At 43.4% G+C, this 21,307-nt stretch overlaps 1 protein-coding gene across 5 annotated transcripts in view; it reads left to right on the forward strand.

The window, feature by feature from the left end:
• The window catches only part of grip2b (glutamate receptor interacting protein 2b), a 158,341-nt gene that overhangs the window by 34,859 nt on the left and 102,175 nt on the right, over window positions 1–21,307 (forward strand). The window lies entirely within an intron of this gene.

The raw sequence follows: 21,307 nt of genomic DNA on the forward strand, positions 1-21,307 counted from the left end.
GAGTTGGGTTATTTTGTTTTTGTTGAATAACTGGCAATGATTTGAAAAAAAATTAGAATGTCAGCATTCAAGCATAAGTACCACCCTGACTCAAACCCTCTACAGTCCAAGGATCCATTCTGAGACAACCACAGTTCACAGATTTATTCTGAGACTACAACAGTTCTTAGACAAGACACTGTTTGAGCTAAGACGAGTAATGGAGCACAACAGATCCCAGAGGAGGTCAGTCAATATGGGGGCTGATGAATTCAGTCACTCATTCCTGTGAATTCAGTCACAGCCCCTGCTGTCGGCTGTCTCCAGCCGACAGCAGGGGCCGCCAGCAGATCAACAACAGGCAGCATCCTGCTGAGCCAGATGCTCAAACTTTCCACCAAAGGAGGGAAGGAGGGAGACCGCAGCACCACGGGCCCAACCAGAATGGACGCCATCAGCCCTCATATCAGAGACGCCCACCTCGCAGGCAGGTGGTCACAGACCTGCAGGTGGTCACAGACCTGAAGAATGAAGTACAGGAATTAAAAATCCTTCTGAAAAAGGAGAAGGAGCTGAACAAAACCGGGTCAGACAGAGTTATACTCAGCAAGAACATCATCCAGGAGATGGAGGAAAGGCTGGAGCTTGAACATGATAAGAGACAGGAGTGTGAAAAGGAGAACAGGATTCTGACAGAAGAAATTAGTCACCTGAATCTGTCCTTTGCAATGCAATTGGAAATGTCCGACTACTCTACCAAAACCAAGGAGGAGCGAATGGGTGTTATTGCAGCACTTAACTCAAAGTTCCAGGAGACCCGTCAGGAGACCAATCAGAACCTGCAACAGGAGGTGGAGGACCTCCAAATGGAATTAGATCTGAAAGTGTTGAGAGCTGACGGCCTCCAGAATCAGCTGGAGGAAGTCACTCGTCAGCTTTCAGAGACAACCACCAAGAACCAGGTTCTTGTTGAGAACCTGGCAGAAGAAGCTGAGAAGCTGACTTCAGAGAATGAGTCCCTGAAGCAGGAGATGAAGGCGATGAAGGAAGCAGCCTTCAGTGATTGTCTGAATTTGAGGAGCCACTGCCTTGAGCTGTACGATGAACTGATAGCACTGGCCAAGACAAATGAGGCAAATGAAGAAAATAACAGCGAGTGTCTTAAGCTTTCATCAAAAACAACAGCAGAGGAGGAGGCCAATCATACGCTGCAGGAGGAAGTGAGCGAGCAGGAGGAGATCCTCCATTTAGAGAGGGGTGAGAGCCTCCAGACAGAACTGGAGGAGGTCATGCCTCAGCATGAGGAGGGCTTACAAAACCAGCTCCAAGACAAGACCAACACGTGTCCTGAGCTGTCAACCAATCCGACATCAGAGGAGGAGGCCAAGACGCTGCAGGAAAAAGCTGAGATGCTTCAACAAATGTGTGTGCCAGAGGAGATGTCTACATGGAGGAAGATCAAGAAGGCCCTCACTCCAATCTATCGCCGCCATTACAAGCATCTGAAGAAGCAGATGCGGGACCATATGTAACAACCCCAGCCTCTCCAGCCCCTCCCCAGCCCCAACTTCTCCCAACTGTTGAACATTCAGACAGTCTCAGTCCAGAACTTTCCCTTCTCCAGTTATCTTCTAGCGCTGCATATACACGACATATGAAATATTCAGTCTGTCTGAAAAGTTTCTCAGAGCACTTCATGGATGAGCTGACAGAATCTCAGCTCTTTGGAGGAGAGCCTCATGATGGATTTTACCAGATCCGGCTTTCTTTTTAGTTTTATTATTTAAACACGTGCATGCAAAAAAGAATGCGTACTGTAATGGCTTCAGGGTGATAGCAAGCACCACATATAGCTTTCCTCACTTATCACCTCTGGGCTGCAGTGAAGCTGAGCTGTACTTGTCGCTGAATTAAACTGAGTCTGTACTAAGGAGAAGGAGAAAGGTGTGTGTTTAGAAGATTGTCCCCGGGTGAAATTGCGTGTGGAGGAATCATGAGGGCAGGATCCCTCGCTGAGCACTGAGCAGTAGCTGCAGAAATCAATAGAACAGTGGTATTGCTGTGAGCATTAGACAAGAGGTTAATACGGTTCACTGAGCTAAGCAGCTGAGGTGGCCAACATAAAGTCCCTGTAGTGTATCTGAATCTGTCTGCTCAGCTTCTCTGTCTCTGTGATCATCCCGGCCAATAGGAATCTTTTCCACACATGATATTTGAATAGAAGAGATGTCTGTTGACCAAGCGGCAACCTCTGGTCTTAAAAAATGAAGCCAAGGCGGAAGTGAAAAAAACCTGCAGTTCCCGGAGTGTCCACTAGAGGCTGGCTCCAGGAACACAGGAAGTCACATACACACAACAGGCAAAAAAAAGCCGTTTTTAAAACATAAATAAGCATCTTTACAACCTGGTACAAAAAATGAAATAGGTCTGATTAGTTATTGTCATCATTGACACACACTGTACGGGGGGTGAATCTTATTAAAACCGCTCCGTTTGGATTTTGAAAACGATACGTGTTATCCATAGTTAGGCGTTTAGCTGACATGATTGACAGGTGGGCGTGCTGTAACGGTTTGTCAGGTGGCTTAAAACCCGCCTCAGCTCCAGCTCTCGTTAGGTTGACTGAAAGGCTGAGACAGCCTTTTCAACATGGAGACTGCTGCAGATGAGCCTCCAGCGCCCCCTGCAGGAACAGACGGGTGACATCACTCAGACTTCAAACATTAATATTTACAGACTATAATGTTGACATGGTGGGGGCGCTGGTGGTGCAGTGGTTAGTGCGTGCACCCCATGTGTGGAGGCTAGTCCTCCAAGCGGGCGGCCCAGGTTCAAATCCAGCCTGTGGCTCCTTTCGCGCATGTCACTCCCTACTCTCTATCCCTTATTTCCAGCTCTATCCACTGTCCTATCTCTCCATTAAAGGTGGAAAAAGCCCAAAAATAAATCTTTAAAAAGAATATAATGTTGACATGGAAATTTGAGTATTATCTGCTGCTGCATAACTGGAAAAGATGGTTTCGTATCAACAGTCCAGTTTGACAGTTTGGAACGCTGTGCTTCTACTTTAAAAGAAACAATCTGCACAAAAGAAATCTTGCATTCTTGGAATGGAACAAGTTATTACTGGTGGAGCATCTGCTGAGATATTTCTAGAAAACTGTGTCAAGATCCTTCTGTTCACATTCTCTGACTTGTGGCCAGCAGTGGGTGTAGTGTGCAGATGGAGATCTCCCGTCAGCCCTGCTGCTCATTTCTTCTTCTTTTTTTGGGGGGATAAAGCATATTGCATCAAGCTCTGGTGATTCATCGCTCTCTGTAGGTGGAGACTTCCCCGCAGTGAATACAACAGAAAGCACGATTTTCGTCTTCTCTTACTGTAACTGCTGACGTTCATGCCCGATCCCATGGAGGGTTTTCTACATTACACAACTTAAAAGTCTTTAAAGTCTTTGCAAATGCTCTCAGTCCTCCCACAGATCAGGAGCCTCAACACAACAGGAGATGTGGAGCGATCGTGTAAAAGCCTTCTCTCTTCTCTTCATACTGTTTGAACTCGCTAAAATTGGATGAATTGATCTTGAAGCACTGGCCCATGGCGTTCTCAACTGGTGGCTAGAAATGGCACTACACGTGTGCAGAGTGTAGTCGGGGGTTAACACTGCAGCGGACGGATCCCAGAAAGTTTCAGATTGAAGCAACAGGCCGCAACAATGAGCAGAAGCACCCGATGCGAACGTTACATCATTGCTTTTCTCTGCGTTTTCTGCTGTGAGACTGAACTACGCCCCTGTAGCTCTGTTTGCAGTCGATAAGAAAAGGTTAGAGCTATAACGGACTGAAGGAAACATGAGTGGAAGATGATATACTTTAAAAAAACATTAGCGCCTCAGGTTTTCCCTGAGGCAGCCATGGATTTAATTTATCGAGGCACCCATGTGAATAAGACCGTTGTAAATTCATATAATATGACCTAGCACAATATAATTTTGTATGTTCATACTGTATAGTGCACTAGAGCTACACAAACACACAGACCTGCTCCTCTGTTCTCTCACTTGTTCCACTGGAGATGCTGAGTTCTGCTAGCACACAAAATCAATCAATCAATCAAACTTTATTGATATAGCACCTTTCAGACAAATTAAATTGGAGTTCAAAGTGCTTTACAAGAGTGCAGAAAAGTTATTGACCAAAAAGTAGTTCATAAAACCATTGAGAGACTAATGCACACCAATAAGAATTAAAGAAATATGTATGAAAATGAAAAAATAAAATATGACACATAAAAGCAACAAGATATTAGAATTAATACATAGGAGAAAAATATTGTTGTAGGATAAAAAAGACAATACAATAATGTTAAGATTTGAATTGATATTAAACACTGTATAAAAGCAAAACTGAATAAATGAGTTTTAAGACAGCGTTTAAAAATCTCAATATTCTGGGCTCCTCTCAGACCCTCAGGAAGGTCGTTCCACAGTCTCGGAGCGTAACAGCTGAAAGCAGCATCACCAAAGGTTTTTGTCCTGCTCTGTGGAACAACTAAGAGAGAGAAACTGGAGGATCTGAGGGGCCGTACTGGTTCCCATACCGGGTAGAAATGCAAATTAAATTTCTTTATATTGTAAAATGTTCCTGGATTTTTGTGAATATATTTGAGCTATTTAACAATCAATAGGGTTCTTAATACATTTGAACCATTAAACGTTGGAGATGCTGCCTCTCTCTGTAGCTTGTAGTACTCGGATGAGCGTCAGCTGCAGCGCTGGGAATGTTCTTGAAAGTTGTCAACATGAACTCAGAAACATCAACGTTGAAAAAAGCCGCCGTGGCTGTTTGACATTTTGTGAGAAATGGCGGCTGAAACTCCACGCAAGTCTTGAGAATGTGTCAGCGTGTCGAGGTGTCAGGATCTGATTGTGCTTCTCTCATCTTTGGGGGGGGAATAGAAAAACATGCTGCTGAGCCCCGACACTGCCCTGCTTTATTGGGTTGGTTCCACTTCATTTAGCTCCTCTGCAGGGACGATCTGCCGTTTGACTGAATTTCTTTCCTCCGAGCAGAGGCTTCTTCTGCGAGCGTGACCGGATAAAAAGGCTCTGCTGCTGTTAACTGAGCGGTCAGCTGTGTCTCCAGGTCCAGGGTCTGCTCGATTTGAGCGCCTGGACAGGGGAAGAAAAAAATCCTCTGACACACATAATTCAGTTTTCTCCCTGTGGCGCTGTCCCTGGTGCTGATCTCTGGCCTTCACACGCTCTCCGTGGTGCCGAACTTGTTGTAAAGTTTGCACACTTACTTCCCTGAACAGGGAGCCACCTTTAATCTCACTATTTTCGGCACCCTTTAGGATGCACGTTCATCCTTGCAGTTGTATTTCTGTGCAAACCTTGCCTGTCAGACCCCATCTTGTTTTTGCACATTTTTGGAGATTCTGAACAACATTATGTACTCCGTTGTTTTCTCCTCCACATCTCTTGCTGCGTGCATTTATTTTAAAATTGTATTTTTATTCCACAAGATTTGAATCCAAAATGTAATTCTGAAACTCTTCATGAGCCGGAGAGTGGAAGTAGATAAATGACAGGGTGGTCAACATGCTCCTCCTGAGGAAAAAATGAGCTCCACAGCAGTTGTTGCTAGGTAACTTGTTACCTTCATGCAGCCATTTTTCGGGAGATTTTTCATGACTAAGATCCTAAGAGGCAGCAAAAACAAAAACAAACAGACGTAAAAAACAAGATTTTAGGGTCGTCGTTCTTTCTCCTTAGGGAGCCTGACCAGAAGCCGCCTTTTACCATACTGTAATTAAAATCTGATGTCTGATAGATCCCTGGAAAAGGCTCCTTAAATCTGCTCCTCTTGGATAAAAGTAAGCATGCACCTCTTGATACAGAGCAGCACCTCTGCAGCTCGAAAGGGATTTAAAGCTGTTGTTCAATTCAGCCCCAGCTGTCAACATGTTCACCGCGTATGTGACAGATTCAAGCGGAATGATGTAACAGCACTTCACCAAGTAGTCAAGGACTGCATCATGAAGACATTTAATATCATTAAAAAGCCTTTTCGCTTTTATAAACCCCAAGGTCTCTCATTCAAAATTTACATAAAGCCTTTTAGTTTAACTCTATAACGTTAAAAACAGCGCTCTGAATATTTCATGGTCCTGGGTGTTAACTCCGCGCAGTACAATGTGTTATACAACACCGTTTGTGTCAGAGTACTTTGTGCGAAGTGGCGACAGATTGGCCTCTCAGTGAAACTGACCCAAACACCAGCTGACAAAATGTCCTCCGGCGAGACGGCCAGGCCTCTGCCAGCTCAGTCCTCGCAGTGGCCTTCTGCACGAGTGCTCTGGAAACACACACCACGGGGAGCATCAAAGGTTTTCACAGGATGTTCTTTGAAGATTCACAAGTCACATTTACAATGCATGTAAGCTGCCACTGTCTATCCCCCGGCTGAATCCAAGGGTTTAGCTGTTTGTATAAGAGGAGACAGTAGGAGCGGCATCAAAGCACCGAGAACCAGATACAGAACCAAGCGGGACGCCTCGCTCCCTCGAGAGCGCCGTTCACAGATGTCTCTCTCTCTCTCTATTCTCCTCCTTCTTTGTTTCTTTCCTCACTGTTAAACCCTTGTGTTACATGTACATTGAAGGAAACGGCACTGTGCGGGGTAAGAAAAAAAAATCATCAGCCGAGAAATTATACAACTCATTTCCAATAATTTGATGGAAAAAGAATCCTAACAACAGATGAAGTTTTCTATACACACAATAGATTTTTAATATATAACCTAAGCTGTAAAGTGGCAAACATGTTGATAATAGGGCCCGACTGATTTGGTATATTTGAGGATGATATCGATATTGGGAAGAGAGAAAATCAGATACCGATAAATTGGCCGATATCTTTCTTAGAGCTTTGTTCAATCCGTAGATTAATTGATATAGATATACACATTTATTGTGTTGATTCCCCAAATGCAGTTATCAAACACTTAGATTTATAATGAAGACAAGTTGGCCACTCGACTGGAGAGTAACTGAGCATGTACGTGCTTCACCGCTCGACACTCTGCAGAGTGATGATGCTTGTTGTAGTCCATACAGCGCCCTCTGCTGGTGACAGAGAACTGCTAGTGAAATACAATGACACTCATATGAAATGTTGTTTGACTGCTGAATAAATCGAGTAATATCAGTGCATATCAAAGATAAAATTAGCTGATACTGATAGTCACTGGATATGCTAATATTAGCCTATTTTATCAGCCAGCCGAGTTATCGGTCGGGCTCTAGTTGATATTGAAAGTGTCTTAAATATGTTGCTGGCCAAAGAAAAGAAAAGAAAAATAATAGCTTTGCCCCCCCCTCCATCCTCCCCTCCAATCAAATAACGCTCAAATCAAACCCAAAACCCCAGCTGCAGTCAACTTCTGCTGAAACATAATCATTACACAAACTCTCACCTCTCACACCACAACATTGTTTAACATCAACATATTCAACACATACCAGACACACTGCTCAACTCCTCAACTCTCTGCTACCTCTCAATTCCCCTTTACTAAGCACCTTCTCTCCCTCCCTTTCTCTCTTTCTTTCTATTGCCTCTTTCACTTTTTGTATCCTTTCTTAGGTATTTCATATAGTTTTGTAGTTTTTCTGTTCGTAGTTTGACGTGTGTCTATTGATGTCTTAGTATTTTGCTGTCTTTATTTGTTTTATTTTATTATTTACTGTATTTTGGAGTCGTTGTCCTGAACTTGTCTGTTTGTTTTTTTTGTGCCTCATTTGTATATCACCAGTTTGTCACTTTATTGCACCTAAAAAAATAAATAAAAAAATAAAAAAATATGTTGCTGGTAAAGTTGTTGTTTTCTGGCAAAATAGGCAACTTTGCATTAAGTGGCTGAGTGACGCAAGCAACATTTTTATTGTTTAGTTTGATACAGGAAAGGTCATACCAATGCAATACAACACAACATAACATACAGTATATTGCACTATGAGAGACAAAATGACCAACAGTACATAGTATAAGTGAATATTCAACAATGTTTAATTCCTCACTCACTTAAGAACTAAAAAGACTCACAGTAGATATTTACACGACGTGATAACAATCCTAAAGAGCTGAAAGACCCGACACTGCAGGAAATGAAGTAAAGAGATGTGTTCTGTTTCTCATCACTTAAAAGACAATTAGCACTGAAACCCATCTGCACAGTGTTTTAAGATGTAATTCAACCTACAATAAGCCACTTTAAAGCCATTCACAGTAAGGATGGATAGAGTGACGTCTCCTGAAAATGAGGGAGATGATTACCAGCTGAGTGCAGCCCGCCAATTTAGCATATAACTAACAATAAGTGAAAGTGCTGGAAAATATATGCCCTATTTTCTATCAGCATATCTCAAATGTGTTTAACAAAAAAATGACTTTTACAGATGTACGTGATAATTCTGATTTTTTTTTAAGTTAAAATTAATATATCCTCATTTACAACATTGACAGTAGCTGTAATCAGTAATCAGCTGGTGGAGTCGATTATCTCTCAACCAGAAGGTCGGGGGTTCGATCCCCAGCTCCTGCAGCCACATGTCTGATGTGTCCTTGGGTAGGACATTTAATCCCAAATTGCTGAATTAATGTGTATGAATGAGATTAGTTACTTCTGATGGACACTATACACAGCAGCCTCTACCATCAGTGTGTGAATGTGTAGGTGTGACCTGTGGTGTAAAAGTGCTTTGAGGAGTCAGAAGACTAGAAAATAAATATACAAGCTCTCCTTTTCTTAAAACCAGTTTCAATAAGTCTCAGAGCTCCTCAAAACATGTGTGTGAAGTTTCTTGTTATAAATCCACTCTGATCCTGGATTTGATCATGCCTATAAACCCCTTTATTTCAGCCCTGCTCAGAACAGGCTGTTTCTGTGCCTGTACCTTTAAATATGTTAATGAGCTGTGTCTGACCACGCCCCCTCTCTGGAAGGACTTGGGTGTACTTGGGCTTTCTCGCTCCATGTCCTATTGTTTATAGTGAGAAGGCAGACTCAGAGGGCAGAACAAACATCTAGCTGTGGGAGTGTCACCCACCTGGGGGAGGGGTTACTGCCCTTTGTGATGTCATGAAGGGAAAATCTCCAAACGGCCTGTTTGAGCACACATTTTCTGAAAAGTGGAACAGGCAAACGACGGAGAGGATGGACTTTTCTCATCATTGGGGGGTTTGTGGACAGACTAGAGACACATATTAGTGTTAGAGGAACATGGAGAAGTGGATTTTATATAATATGTGACCTTTAATAGCCCGTCAAAAGAGTCTTTGACTTAAAAAATAATGTCCTGATTGAACTTTAATAAGGGTCGTCAGTTCTAAATCCGATCTCCTGATAATAACGTTTCTCTCAGTATACCCGATTGTGCCACTTCAGAGCCGTCATGACTGAAATGCAACTATCTTAACTTCAGGATAAAACCTTTGAAGATGTTTTTTGAGTCATCTGCAGCTCTGATTTTCTTAACCTGAAAAGGATCCCAGTTACACGGAGACATTGAGACGTTTGGAGTTTCTAAGAGTCAGACAAAGACTGTGTGACACCCGAGACACTCGCTAGAAAAAACAACGTTTGAGTTTCTTCCTCTGCGTTTTTTTCTCCACTTGAAAGAAGACAGAGAGCTAGAAAGGGATTGTGTGTTTGTGTGTCTAATATGCCCCACTTCTATTGAGAGGTTTCCAGGACGCCACGTCCCCGGGTTCAGTGGAGGAGGAAAACGCCGCACAGTACAACACCCACTTAGAGCCGCAGTGACAGGAAATGATGGCGTCAATATAACTTTATTTAAAACCCTGAAAATGGAGGGAAAGCTTTCATTCGTTTCAACCATTTATATAGCATGAAACAGAGCTGATGGTGCACATAATGCACTTCTTAGACCTTGTCTATATTTTTTAAACGTTTTTTTTGTGTTTTGACCTTTCATACTCAAACAACATTTCAGGTCACTTTAAACTCTCCTTTTGTAAAACTCCTTCCAGGGTGAAGATGTTCAGAAACTCTGTTTAAGGTGTTTCTGTGTAGACGCGGTCACTTTAGTTTACATGAGATTAGAGCGATGGCAGACGTAACCAAACTAGCGCTGGTGCTATCGATGCTAACTGGACTTTTTACACGCCCACACATACACACACAGTTACTCTCCCACTATGTGGACGCCTGATTGGACGACGGAGGTCACTGCTGCTTCATACAACACTCCCACCATACAAACCCCGCCCACAATGTTGCCGGTTTAGGACTAGACCCGGTCGGACTGTGGGTTGTTGGGACAACTTTAAAAATGGAAAATTTCTAGAGTCAAGGACATCGCTGTTGACTTGGCATGCTCATGAAATTTCATGTGGCTGAAGATGTTTTTTAGAAATGAAGGAGGGAAACATCTATTTAAAAAAAAAAAAAACCTGCCTACATGTCGATTAGGCCTTGGACTCTGATGTTCATTATCTCAGTGTTCCAGTCCCTCAGCGATCTCCTGAGGCTCGGAGCAGACGTAGTGAAGGCATTAGACTCTGACACGCTGACGCTCTGTTGCGCTTGCTCCCCCTGGAACACGTTAACGCGCAAGTTAAATGAGGGGAGCATGAACGAGACGCTGCCGTGATGCTTACGGCATGTACTGTGTGGTGGCAGATTGCCCGAGGGGCTCCATGCTCTCGCTCCCTGTCTGTAACCTTGCTGTCTAAGTTAATCAAATAATTATGATTATGCAAGCGGTTTTCCCCTCACAGATGTGTTTTCAGATCACAGACACAGCTCCATGTTTGCACCTGTGAAGAGAATCCTACATCCTCAAACATTAATGAGTTGCTGCCTCTTAAAAGCTACAAGCCTCCCGGGTGTAAAAATATACTTTCCCCTCCTCTTTCAATTAGTCAGCGTCTTGCCTTCCAAAAGTTGTCACTCAACATCATGAACTGTCATCTAACCTGCGGCTGAGGCAGGTGCTGAGGAAACTGAATTTCTAACTTAACAGCATAGATCATTTTCTGTATTTATGCATTTTACTTTCTTCGCCCATCACTGTCTCGCTGATTTTTCTTAAATTCACTGTGGTGGTCCCAATTTAACCGGGGAAGGCTGTGGGAGGGCTGGAGTGGTGGTGGCTGGTTCAAGTGTTGGATTGATTGAGGTGTAGGTAGATGGTGATTGTTGAATCATGATTGGCTCCCATGTAGCTAAGAGGAAGGAAAGGTGGCTTATTTAGGCTTTTTTAGTAGCTGCTGAAGCCAACACTTCAACATACCTTTTATATTTATTCAGTTATTAATCACTGTGCCTATAGACTTTAAATACAGGGCAGGGTATTTGGACATATTAAAGGGGACACATTATGAAAAATCCACTTTGTGTTTTTGAACATATATTTGTGTAAGTGTCTACTGACCCACAAAATGTGAAATAAACCCATCCAGTCCTTTTGTTTGTGGTCTGCATAAGTCTTACAACACAGAGAAAAATGCTCCGCTTTAAATGTGCTCTCCTTGTGATGTCACAGTGGGATTCTGGTTAAAAAGAATCCCCTCCCCTCCCCTGATATCTCCACACATGGACTCCACCCCCAGCTAAGATCAAAACTTTTGCGCAGGTCGGCCATTTTTATTCTCACTAGCGATGGAGGGATGTCTACTGGGAAAACTCAGGGGGGGCGCAATTAAAGAGACACACACACCAAAACGGAGTGTTCTTAGAGAGCTGGTTTATACAGGGTCACAAACCTCCTCTGGTGCTTGATTCATGTTATATTTTGACCAAAGCAGAGCACAGATGTTTCATTTAGACCACAGGCGACTGTTTGAAAGGGTGGAGAAGGAGTTTAATATGTCCTCTTTAAAGGTCTCCCAGACCTTTATGATGGGTAGTATTCATGTTGGGTAAACGGTGGGATTTGCATGTTTTTTTTACAAATCTTTCTCTAGATGTATCTCAGGCTATTTCCAGCTTTATGTGCAGGAACAGATTGAAGGAGCGAGTACAAAGCCGAGGGAAGAGAGATCGAAGGGCTTCAAATGTGTCTGTGAAATCGTTACTTGTGTTAAGACAAATTTGTGGCTGTCGATGTAAATCTGAAACGTTAAATGAGCTCCATCCGGGAGGCTGCTTGTATGTTCTGGCAGAGTTACGCAAACATGACAAATCCCACAGATTTGAAAGAGATAACACAAGAGATTAAAGAAGCAAACAAACACATAGAAAACTCAAATTGAGTCTGAACGTCTCCCTGATTTGAGCTCTTTTAAGTGAAAAATGTTGAATTTAGTCCCAGACCGATTCAGCCTGGCTATATGATGTCGGCCTGTTTGATGCATAAAGAGCATTTTCTGAGTTTACCTTAACCATCTCTTACTGGAGTTGAACTCTGACTTCATCACTGTCACTGTGTTTTGTGCTTTCCAGTGATATGTAAAAGAATCACACAGTCATGCTCAGTGAAGCACAGCGCAGAGGGTATCTTGTGTAGTTCCTCCGTGGGATTACAGTCATGAGTCTAATAAAGCGTCCCGAGCATTACCCTCGCTGTCTTCTCGCGCTTGGATTCAACAGGATTTCGTCTGTAAGCTGCGACTCATCTGGTGAATCTTTGCGACGTCTCATTTCCCTTAAGACTTTTCATCTCTCGTGGAGTGGAGCATTGTGGGTGACACGAGGGTCCGCAGACTAAAGGCGGGCTCGTTATCGCACTGTCGATGGTTAAATCCTCACTTATAGCCAAGTGCTATGGTGAGACTTTAAAGAATGAAACCAGCAGTTCCTCTATAAGCTTCGGAGAAAGGGATTTTCTTTACTCTGCTCATGGCACACAATGTTTCCACATTTATGATTATTTGCACGACGAGAGAAGATATTAAACATCTGCTGTGGAGCGAAAACTGAAGCAGTTCAGCCGTTAAAATTACAGCTTGCACACAAAGTGAAAGCCCAAAGAAGGACTCAAACAGGCTGATTATTCTATTGAGGGGGACTCTAATAGGTTAGAGAATCTCAAATCTCAATCATCTGCTTTCAAAAAATCTCTCTTTTCATCCTCAATATTGGATATCTGTGTGTGGCAGAGTTTTTATGAGACGGTCATGAAGAGGTCAATTATTTTCTAAATGAGCCCGATGGAGTCAACTACATTGTTTAAGAACTGAGCAGACGGTTTACTATCTTTGGAGGGAGAATCTTTGCAAAGTTATGACCCAAGCAGCTTGATCTAACAACTCATAAAATACTTCCTGTCAGTCGATTGTCCACAAAATCCTGCTCTGGTTGACTTTAAAATCAACCTTTACTTTGTGAACCCCTCATTTGAAGCCTTAAGTATTTTTTGGCTGTCTCCATGTTGTTGTTTCTTGGAGGAAGAAGTGACCATATTTGGACAATTTGATAAACACACACATTCTTAAAGGTCACATATTCTGTAATATCCACTTCACCATGTTCCTCTAACTCTAATATGTGTCTCTAGTCTGTCTACAAACCCCCCCAATGATGAGAAAAGTCCATCCTCTCCGTCTTGTGCCTGCTCCACTTTTCAGAAAATGTGTGCTCAAACAGGCCGTTTACAGATTTTCTCTTCATGACATCACAAAGGGCAGTAACCCCTCCACCAGGTGGGTGCCTTAAAGCAGAGGCTCCCAACCTCTTTTTCCTTGGGGCTCACCCTAACGCTTAATTTCAACAGACTCTGTCAGTGCCATGGTTTTGCTCCGTCGGACAGCGCTGGGTCAGTTTCAGGGAGCGCAGCCATGAGCTGGCGAGTATGTTGAAATTGGGAGTATAAAAAGCTAAGGCCCCACCCCTAAGGACCCGAAGTAATAAACTACAGTGTGTTTGTTATCTTTCATAACTGGTTTGCTCTTTGTAATATAGAAATTGAATGTGAATTTATTCCCCACATTTGTTCCACTTGTCGGCAGCATGTCTTGCATGTATTATAAATGTGGGTTCGATGCCCCTGTGTTTGCCTGGAGGTGACACCGCTTCCTTCCTGTTCAAGGCTCATTTCATTCGTCACAGCGTGGATTAATTCCTTCCTCGGGCTCCTGGAGACGACTTGTTTCTGTTTCGGCAGAGAGCCTCCAGAAGATTCACTGAAAAGCTTCTGTTTCAGCAATTACTCTACGAGCTCGGATAACAACGCTAACGGCTTCACTTCTGTCTTCTAACTGTTCACAGAGTGGAAGCCGTCATTGAGACTCAATGAGAGTAAGAGAAGGAACCCGTATCGAGCTCAAAGTAGATGAGTGACAGCCAGATTGACAGGTTGTAGTTTTGAAGCTCAAGGCCCGCCTCAGTTTCAGCTTTGCCTGCTAGTAGATTGATTGAAGGTTAGTTGGAGATAGCAGTGCCAATATGGCGACCACTAGAGTCCACAATTGGTTTCTGTAAAAACCCAGACAGGATATTATATTTTTATTAAAAAATAATTAGATGGGGCGCCAGATAGCCCAGTGGTTATGTTGTGCGCCCCATGTGTAGAGTCAATAGACCTCATTCGGTTCAAATCCGACCTCTACCTCGTCCCCCGCTCTCTCTCCTCTCCAAACATTTCTTGTCTCTCTTCAGCTCTCCTCTCCAATAAAGACAAAAAGGAAGAAAAAATCATTAGATTTCAAACTTATGATAAACTTTCTTGTTTTCCCCAGAAACTTTGTGTTTGCATAAATGTCTTCATCGATTATTGAAATCCTGTTCAGAGTTTCTGTAGTTGATCGTCCGGCACACTTTTATCATCAAGATTGTTGCGCCATCGTAGACGATAAAACTCCCTCAAACAGTGTGACTGATGTTTTGCTTTTCCTTCAGTGTTTAGGAGCTACAGTATATTTGGAGGAGAATGTTGTGGAAAAAAAAAAAAAAAACATGGGAGCGACTCAGCAGCCCCGAGTGTTTTCAGGTCATGTTCTCTCTCTCCCACACCGAACCTGGAGAGGTATCAATGGCTGCAGGTGAAGTTTGTCCACGCTGACTGAGAATAAACACGCTCGCCCCCTCCAGCTCTGAGCTCACCTTCCATACATCTCTCTCTCTCCCTCTCTCTCTTTTTCTCCTCTCTCTCTCTCCCTCTCCCTCTCCCTCTTCCTCTCTCTCTCTCTCTCCCTCCCTCCCTCCCTATCTCTCTGTCTCTCTCTCTCTCTCTCTCTCTCTCTCTCTCTCTTTTTCTCCTCCTCTCTCTCTCTCTCCCTCTCCCTCTTTCTCTCTCTCTCTCTCTCTCTCTCTCTCTCTCTCTCTCTCTCTCTCCCTCTCCCTCTCTGTCTCTTTCACAGTGAAATTAGCTTCAGCAAAAAAAAAAAAAAACACAGAAAGGGAGCAGATTTTAATTTGCACAGCAGCCACCTCAGGGTGCTGACTCAGCATGTCCGCTCATGTTCATGGGAAGTTTTGTTTCCATTCTTACGTGGGCTCTTTTGTTATATAACAACACTAACTCTGGGGGTGATGAACCCAGGAGGAGGGGCCACGTTTGAATGTTGACAAACATTTCTACTGACTCCACCTTTAAAAGTGAACAAAACAAAGTGCATTAGGAAGCAAAATAGCACAGACCGAGTGCATCTAAACACCCATAAGATTACTTTTTTTTGTTGTCAGGTCAAAGCAGTTTAGATTGGATGTGAACTTTAATTTCGCGCCGTCTCTCCAGTCAGAGCAGCTTCATCTTCACTCACAGCCGGCAGCTTGATCTGGAGATTAATGGGCAATAAATGCATCTAAAGTGTTTGATCAGCTGTTCTGCACAAGAGGTCGTTTCTGCAGAGAGTTAGACTCGAGTGGCGGTGCATCAAAACTGTCTTCAAGGATAAAGCTGTTACAACACTTTCCTCAAAGTCAGAGGGAAACCAAAAAGAATCATGTGGTCGACTACCTTGTTGGTTAAATTTACCGCGTTTAACTTTTAGAGATGCTCTAGTTACATAACAGAGTCACCTGGATGACAGAGTAAACATCTTATTCCTGTCGTACATGGCAGCAGGTTTAACATTCTTACTTCTTTTGAGATAAGAGCGTTTGGCTTTGCGTTGTTCCCTGAGCTGTGAGCCTGCAGTGGAAGATGGTGATGTGTGCTCCATTGTGTGTGTTTTTAAAGACCTGACTGCTCCTGTGTTTTCAGGTGGAGCTTGTAGCCCACACAGTGTCAGTGGCGCTTAGCCTTCTTAAACCGAGAGAATGAAACACATTGAGGCTGCTGCAGAGGCTCCTCTCTGCTGCTGCTGCTGCTGCTCAGGCAGACCCGAACAGAAGGAGAGCTCTGCTGTGGCTCAGTGCAAACACACAAACACACACACACGCACACACCCACACACACACACACACACACACACACACACACACACACACACACACACACACACACACACACACACACACACCAAACACACACACACACACACCAAACACACGCACACTGAGAACTTGACAAGATGTTTTATTGACCGTGTCAGCGCTGTGTGAAACTCACATCATATTTATTCTCTCTCTCTCTCTCTCTCTCTCTCTCTCCCTCTCGCTCTCTCCCTCTCTCTCTCTCTCTCTCTCTCTCTCTCTCTCTCTCTCTCTCCCTCTCTCTCTCCCTCTCTCTCTTCACACACATAGTCTGAGAGACGCTGAGTATTGCAGATCTGGTTAAAGAATGAGTGTGTGTGGGTGTCACTGCGGGTGTTGGAGGTTTAATTCATGTCATATTAAAGAGACATGTTTGCAGTACGGTGGTGCAGTGGTTAGCTGTGTTGCCTCACAGTGTGGAGGTTCCTGGTTTGAATCCCAGTCTGACAGGAGTCTCTCTGTGTGGAGTCTGCATGTTCTCCCTGTGCATGTGTTGGTTCTCTCCGTGTACTCCGGCTTCTTTCCACAGTCCAAAGACATGCTCGTTAGGTTAACTGCTGACTCTAAATTGTCTGTAATTGCAGCCTGCTGTCTCTATATGTCAGCCCTGTGATTGACAGCTGTAACCCCTGCCTCTCAGCCAATGAAAGCTGGGGTCGGCTGCAGGCCCCCCGAGTACCGATTGAGCTCTCTTAATGACCGTATTTGTATAATTTATCATAACAAATGAAAACAATGAACTAAAGTAAATGTTGTTTCTGAATATTTTTGCATAATCATCGTTCATAATTTGTGTAAACGGCGTGTTTGTGTCTTTCCTCGAGGTAGAGGGAGAGTTTTATTTTGCATGGTTGTGATCTGAAGAGGAGAGAGACGGTAAGAAGGAGCGATGACACGAGAACATCTTCTCTTTCTTCGGTTGCATCCTCTCAGATGTCGGGGGACAGAAATAGCTTCCTCCTGTCGTTTGATTTCTTCTGTCTGAGTGTCCAGCTCGACCACATGTAGATGCGTTTGGATCATAAGCACGCCGCTGTCAGTTTGAATTACTGAAGCTGAGGACGGATGGCGTACCTCCCAAGTGCACCAATAGTTACTGTGTGTGTGTGTGTGTGTGTGTGTGTGTGTGTGTATGACTTTATTGATTTGGTTTCTGTCTCTCATTCATGACTGGGGAAACTGTTTTTGGTGTAAAGCCCATTGAGCTGACCTGTTATGAAACCTGCTTCATAAATCAAACTGAAAATTCTTCTGCAGCACCGCTGACAGACGTCTGTCTTTTAAACCTCGTGTTTCTTCTTCTATCTAAAGTCCAGCAACTCAGTCTCCAGGGTGAGCTTTACTCTCGTCTTATGTCTTTCTTTTGGAAACACTTTTGCAAAATTTGAGACAAATTTACATTTTCAAAAACATTTTTACATTTCATAAAACAACATTTTTTCTGACTTTTTTTTCTGACTTTTACCGAGGAAAAAACACATCACTTCTGGTATTTGGTACCTACCCTTTCCGTCAAGAGTCTGGCCTTTGTAAATTTGTTTTGGGACTGGTAAAAGTGTTTTGCCACTTGTAAATTTGTTCTATGAATTTTTGTTTTTTCCTCAGTTTAAAGTGTTTTGGTTTTGTAATTTTGTTTTATGAAATGTAAAAATGTTTTTTCTTAAATGTAAATTTCTTTTTTGCAAAAGTGTTTCACACTTTGTAATTGTGCTCTGCCCAGCCACTGTACATTTCCCCTCCTCCTCTTCTTCTTCTCAGCACATTCCCCCTCATACTTTTTCTCTCTCATGTTCCATGTCCTCAATAATTTTTTTCTTTGTGTTCTTCTTCTTAATATCTTTCATCCTTTCTTGCACAAACCACTTCTTCCTTCCTCTCCTCCCAACATCTCTCCTCCTTTCCACTTTTCTCCGTCCTCCTCTCCTTTCATCTTCCTCCTCTTCCTCCTCTCTCTGTGCCGTCAGCGCCCTCTGCTGACTGATGCTGGTTTCACATCCAGCTGTAGAAAAACCCAAGACTGTATGTCTGCAGCCTGGCTGCTCTCGTCTGTGTGCTCTCGCCTGGATGTAGTAGTGTGGAGTGAAGTAGTGTACATATTGTGTGTGTGTGTGTGTGTGTGTGTGTGTGTGTGTGTGTGTGTGTGTGTGTGTGTGTGTGTGTGTGTGTATGTGTGTATATATATATATATATATATATATATATATATATATATATATATATATAGTATGTTTGTGATATATTACAAACATACTAGGTGCTGATACATTCAAGACTAAATAAAAAATAAGAAATCTCCCCATTCTATATGTATATGTGCTTTTTGAGTTATATATAAACACACAGCTCAATCTGCAGCGTCGGTTCAGCCGTTGAAAAAGAACGGCGCTCTAACTCTCCCCTCTGCGTGATTCATTTGAACATCTTTTCATTTGGGCTTCTTGTAAACCTTGTGCGCGGGACTCCATCTTCTTCACCGTCTTCTACACTCTTGTCTTCTTTTGGCGCCGTGGTAATGTTTGAATTAATCATAGACTGTAAATATTAATTAATGCGCAAGTTCGTAAACTACTTCTTGACCCAGCGCACTTGCCGTTGTAAACTTGTGGAGGAGCGGGGCGCCAGAGCACGAGACGACAGCACACAGACGAGAGAGCGCCAGGATGCAGCCATACCTGACTCAAAAAACTGAGCAGATGATCGGTTGTAGTGTTTCCTGTTAAGCCTGTAGCAGGGCGCTTTCCTCGTTTAGGGCATGAGCTGAATACAACCAGTTTACTCAAAATAGCTGCAGACATCGATGAGAGGGAAACACATGAAGCAAGTCAATTTGACACATTTTGTTCTCTCTCTTTTTTATTTCAGCCATGAACAGAAACTTCTGATATCTATTATAAACCTCTTCTCTCCAGACTGCATCGACTCTGTGTTGATCGGTTTGTGGGAGCAGTCAGGCTCAGATTTATGGATCGAGAATTGATCCGAGAGCCTGTGAATGATTGCTCTGTCACCATTACCGTCAGAAAGAAAACAAATAACAGCTGACGTGTGGATGCTTACATTCATCCAGACGGACGTCAATACATCATCACCTCGCACATTAGCATGAAACAGCGATCAGATATGAGTTTCTGTTTGCACTGATTACATTCACTGTGAGGATCCGGGAATTAAAAATCTCAATGACAAGCCGTCATTACTGCGGTGGCGTCCCGGTACAACATCGATGGCTGTGGTCTCCATGTTGGAAATGCTGTCTCAGTCTAACTTTCAGTCAACCTAACGACAGGCTGAGAGCTGGAGCTGAGACGGGTTTTAAGACTTCTGACAAACCGTTACACCGCGCCCACCTGTCAATCAGGTCAGCTACACGCCTTATTGTGAATAACTCTCCTTCATCAAATCAAAACTGATGAGTCATCAAAACATTCACCCCCCCGTACAATGTGTGTTGATCGAGACATGAGCTAATCAGACCTTTTTGTTTTTTTTGAACCAGGTTGTTAACATGTTAATCTCTGCTGTAAAAACAGGCTTTTTAGAATGGGTGTGTATGTGACTTCCTGTGCTTCTGCAGCCAGCCTCTAGTGGACACTCGAGGAACTGCAGGATTTTTTACACTTCTGCATTTGCTTCATTATTTAGCACATTATTTAACACATGTGTATAACTGTAGACTTTGTGTCTCAGCTTTTTATTTTCCGCAGACGAGGACTCCTGCTCTAAAGACGCTCCCGTCTCGTTCTTTATATAATCAGATTTCTCCGTCAGTTCAGAGAGGAATCACACTTTTTACCCTCCGTCTATATCTTAATCAAACCACTGCTCTCTGTTTTAACTGCTTTAGCAAAGACCTTCGTTTATCGTTCTTTGGTTTGAACCCCTGTGGGAACATTTACACGGCCCTGTGGGGGGTCCAAGATCTGCAGGAGGTTATTTTAAACACACGATTACCTGCACCAACAGACAGACAGACAGACAGAAGAAAGGGAGGAAGGAGACAGCGAGGGCAGGGAAGCTGCAGCGTCGGTTCTGATCAGATGATCAAACTGCTCAGAAGGCTCCGAGGCGAGGGGATTTTCACAGCGTGTGCGTTTGTGATTAATGTTTGATTGTGTCAGGAAAGATTTGTGACATATCTGGAGCAGAGACAAGACGACATATCGCTCATTAGAGGAAAAGGAAGGTGAGGCAGAAAGAAGGAGGGGGAGGGGGAGGACAGACGGACGGACGGATGGATGGATTTGTTTACAAGAAATAATCACAAAAAATATTTAAGAGCAGAGGAGGAGGAAGATGATCTGAAGACTCAAAGGTCTGTCAGTCCTTGACTCAAGTGCAGACACAGTCGTTCTGTCAGTGTGAATATGCTGAGTATCATCACAGTAATTCAATAATTGCAGTGATCGCAGGATAATTATCTCGCTCCTAATAACAGCGCCGAAGCTCTGAGCCGAGTCAGAGGAAGCAGAGTTTTCATACACGCCTTCCTCAAACATTCAGGGGGTATTTTTGGAGGAGCAGATATGAGTCACAAGTTGTTCGTTTGCTGTGAAAAGAAAAAAAAGGAGCTCGTGGTGAATGCAGCGGGGCAAACAGTAAAGCCTGCTCTTTGTGTGGCGAGTGGCGGATCAACGAGGCCACGCCGTGACTTCAAGGACTTCAAACACACTCGTGCAGATCTCATTTCTGTTTGTGGACGCTTTCTTTATTCGGCACTAATACGGCACCAAAGACTGCCGTTTGATATTTCAGGAGTTTCTAATTTGCTTTCCAAAGCGGCTTTACGTCTCCGCTGAGACGATGCTCCCGTCGGGCTGTGTGCGCGACCTCATCCAGCCGCGCATCAGTCCTGAAGGAAAGCGGGTTTAAATCTTTGCTCTGCACAACAAACGCAACCTGCTCTCTGTTTGTCCTCACGTGTTCTTCTTCAACAAAAGTCCAAAGAGGA

This window comes from Labrus bergylta, chromosome 5 (genome assembly GCF_963930695.1).
Source record: "Labrus bergylta chromosome 5, fLabBer1.1, whole genome shotgun sequence".
NCBI classification, from domain to species: Eukaryota; Metazoa; Chordata; class Actinopteri; order Labriformes; family Labridae; genus Labrus; species Labrus bergylta.